We start from the raw sequence: 4,278 nt of genomic DNA, 5'->3' as shown, positions 1-4,278 counted from the left end.
TGAGTGCAGTTATGTGGTAGTTTGAACATTCTTTGGCAATTGCCTTTCTTTGGGATTGGAATGAAAACTGACATTTTCCAGTCCTGTGGCCACTACTAAGTTTTCCAAATTGCTGGCATAGTGAGTGCAGCACTTTAATGACTTCCTGGTCATTGAAACAATAACAGAAATGTTCCTAGTTACCTATCCAATATCCACCCACATATGGATCTTGAAATTATGGGACAGAAGAAAATGAATGGTGGCAAGGCGCATATTCATGGAAGATTAGAACAAATTATAAAGTTAGAGTATGAAAAGCTGCCTTCAGAAGCTTCCAAACCATATGGTTCAAAGAACTGAGAAAATTTCTGGCCAAAGAACTTCCCCTTTTCATTTTACTAGTAAACTGTAATTTTTGGTTTCTATTTCAGGATACAGTAGAGAACAAATAAGAAGCACATTAAAAAAAAATGCCATTTACCCCAATATAATCCTTAGTTGTTTTGTCGCTAAATTGTGTCCAACTCTTTTGTGACCTTATGGACTACAGCCCGCCAGACTCCACTGTCCATGGGATTTCCCAGGCAAGAATAATAATCCTTGGTATTTAAGTATATTTGGGGGCTGAGACTGTTTCTCTTCATTGTTTCATAGGTTTGGGTCACTTTGCTTCCTTGCTTACTATTGACATTGTCTTATTCCTATTGATTTCAACATCCTTATAGCAAAGGAAAATATTAGGACTGCAGAACTTCAAGGAAATAAGTCACAACAGAAGTATACAACAGATTTACTTTCCTGTAGATGTTCATATCTTAGGGTGATTACCATAGTGGCTTATACTTAATAAGTACTCAAAATTTTTCATTTACCTGCCATAAATCAATCTATACCAGAAATCCCAACTGTGGTCCAGAGAATGGTATTGAAGGGACTTCCCTGGTGGTTCAGTGGTTAAAATCTACCTTGCAATGCAGGGGATGTGGGTTTGATCCTTGGTTGGGGAACTAAGATCCCACATGCTGTGGGGCAACTAAGTCCAAAAGCCACTATTAGACAGAAGCTCACGCAGCAAAACTAAGATCTGTTGCAGCCAAAAGGAAAAAAAAAGGAAAAAAATAGGAGAACCCTGGCACCCACACACTGTGCAGCCATGAAGGTCCTCAGTAGCCTGTGCAAGAAAGTTAAACTGAGCAACAATGCACAGAACTGGGTGATGCAGAGAGCAACTAATATCACCTACCAAGCTCACCATGTCACCAGGAACAAGGGAGATCAAGTGGTGGGGACCACGGGTGGCTTCTGTGGTTACACAGTATGGCTAACAGGCTTATCTGGAGCAGGAAAGACCACAGTAAGCATGGCTGTAGAGGAGTACTTGGTTTGCCATATTATTTCATGCTACACTTTGGATGGTGACAACATTCATCAAGGTTTCAATAAAAATCTTGGCTTTAGTCCTGAAGACAGAGAAGAGAATGTTCGATGCATGGCGGAAACAGCTAAGCTGTTTGCAGATGCTGGCTTAGTGTGTATCACAAATTTTATATCACCTTATACTTTTGCTTTATTGACTATGCCAAAGCCTTTGACTGTGTGGATCACAACAAACTGTGGAAAATTTTTCAAGAGATGGGAATACCAGATCATCTTACCTGCCTCCTGAGAAACCTGTATGCAGGTCATGCAGCAACAGTTGGACCTGGACATGGAACAATGGACTGGTTCCAAATTGGGAAAGGAGTACGTAAAGGCTATATGCTGTCACCCCGCTTATTTAACTTATATGCAGAGTATATCATGCAAAATGCCAGGGTGGATGAAGCACAAGCTGGGATCAAGATTGCTGGGAGAAATATCAATAACCTCAGATGTGAAGATGACACCACCCTTATGGCAGAAAGCAGAGAGAAACTAAAGAGCCTCTGAATGAAGGTGAAAGAGGAGAGTGAAAAAGCTGGCTTAAAATTCAACATTCATAAAACTAAGATGATGGCATCCGGTCCCATCATGTCATGGCAAATAGATGGGGAAACAATGGAAACAATGACAGACTTTATTTTCTTGGTTTCCAAAATCACTGCAGATGGTGACTGCAGCCATGAAATTAAAAGACACTTGCTCCTTGGAAGAAAAGCTATGAAATTTAGACTGTATTAAAAAGCAGAGACATCACTTTGCTGACAAATGTCCATATAGTCAAAGCTGTGGTTTTTCCAGTAGTTATGTATGGACGTGACAGTTGGACCATAAAGAAGGCTGAGCGCCAAAGAACCGATGCTTTTGAACTGTGGTGTTAAAGACTCTTGAGAGTCCCTTGGACAGCATGGAGATCAAACCAGTCAATCCTAAAGGAAATCAATCCTGAATATTCATTGGAAGGACTGATGCTGAGGCTAAAGGTCCAATACTTTGGCCACCTGATTTGAAGAAGTGACTCATTGGAAAAGACCCTGATGCTGGGAAAGATTGAAGGCAGGAGAAGGGGACAACAGAGGGTAATATGGTTGGATGGCATCACTGACTCAATGGACATGAGTTTGAGCAGGCTCTGGAAGATGGTAAAGGACAGGGAAGCCTGGCATGCTGCAGTCCATGGGGTCACAGAGTCAGACATGACTGAGCAAGTGAACAACAATACTGAGAAATGCAACAATGTAAGGCACATTCACAAGGGTGCAAGTTTATTTTTCTTTGAAGTGTTCGTTGATGCTCCCCTGAATGTTTGTGAACAGAGGGATGTCAAGGGACTCTACAAAAAAGCACGGGCTGGAGAAATTAAAGGTTTCATTGGGATTGATTCTCATATTTTCTGATATGAAAAACCAGAGGCCCCTGAATTGGTGCTAAAAACTGATTTCTGTGATGCAAATGACTATGTTTAGCAGGTTGTGGAGCTTCTACAGAAATGGGATATTGTGGATGCCTCTTATGAAGTGAAAGAACTGTATGTGCCAGAAAATAAACTTCATTTGACAAAAACATACAGAAACCTTACTGGCACTGAAAATTAATAAAGTGGATATGTAGTGGGTGCAGGTTTTGGCAGAAGACTGGGCAACCCCACTGAATGGCTTTATGAGAGAAAATGAGTACTTGCAGTACCTTCATTTCGATTATCTTCTGGATGAGGCTGTCATTAACTTGTCAGCACCCTAAAGTCCTGATAGCTACTCAAGAAAATAAAGAGACTAGATGGCTGCACGGCATTTGCTCTGATATACAAGGACCTCTGTGTGGCTATTCTTTGAAATCCAGAAATCCAGAGTTATTTGAGCACAGGAAGGAGGAGCGCTGTGCCAGGAAACAGGAAAAACATGCAAGAACCACCCTTACATCAAGATGGTTATGGAACAAGGAGATTGGCTGACTGAAGGACAGCCTCAAGTCTTAGATTGAATTTATTGGAATGATGGTCTTGATCAGTATTGTTTTACTCCTACTGAGTTATAGCAGAAGTTTAAAGATATGAATGCAGATGCTGTCTTTGCATTTCCATTACACAACCCGGTGCACAACGGCCATGCTCTATTAATGCAAGATACCCATAAGCAGCTTCTAGAGAGGGGCAACTGTGTCCTGTCCTTCTCCCTCACCCTCTTGGTGGCTGGACAAGGGATGATGATGTCCCTCTTAGAAGCATGCTGCAGTGCTGGAGGAAGGAGTCCTCAATCTTGAGACCACAGTGGTGACCATCTTCCCATGTCCCAACTGAGGTCCAGTGGCATTGTAGAGCACTGATGGTTGTGGGAACCGACTTTTACATTGTTGGATGAGACTCGGCTGGCATGCCCCATCCAGAAACAGGGAAGGATCTTTATGAGCAGACTCATGGCATCCAAATGTTGACTATGGCCCCTGGTCTGATCACCTTGGAAATAGTTCCCTTTCAAGTTGCAGCTTATAACAAGAAAAAGAGGCAGATGGACTACTGTGACAGTGAGCACCATGAAGACTTTGAATTGTCTTAAAAACACAAATGCAAAAACTTTACCTAAGAAGGCCAGAAATCTCTTGAAGGTCTCATGGCTCCTAAGGCCTGGATTGTGCTGATGCAGTACTACAAATCCTTGGAGAAACTTTAAGTTGTTAACCTAGTTATTTCACCTTTGACACCTCATTAAGTAACAAGAGGGGACAGGTACTTACTGCTGGCATTTCTTTGTGTTGGTATCTGTCCGGACATGCTTCCTAAAAACAGACCCTTTTCCTTAACTATTAATAGCATCAGTTTGGACTGCCTTATGAGTTCTGTTCTGAACTAGTGTAACACACTCCTGGCTTTAATGTATCTTT

General features: G+C 41.7%; 1 pseudogene; it reads left to right on the top strand.

The window, feature by feature from the left end:
* The first annotated feature begins 1,135 nt into the window (after positions 1 to 1,135).
* On the top strand, positions 1,136 to 4,067 carry LOC102283489 (bifunctional 3'-phosphoadenosine 5'-phosphosulfate synthase 1-like; annotated as a pseudogene).
* Positions 4,068 to 4,278: the final 211 nt, after the last annotated feature.

Source organism: Bos mutus, chromosome 9, assembly GCF_027580195.1.
Source record: "Bos mutus isolate GX-2022 chromosome 9, NWIPB_WYAK_1.1, whole genome shotgun sequence".
NCBI classification, from domain to species: domain Eukaryota; kingdom Metazoa; phylum Chordata; class Mammalia; order Artiodactyla; family Bovidae; genus Bos; species Bos mutus.
Note: the sequence above shows the minus strand (reverse complement) of the source record. Positions and strands in the feature narration are given on the sequence as shown.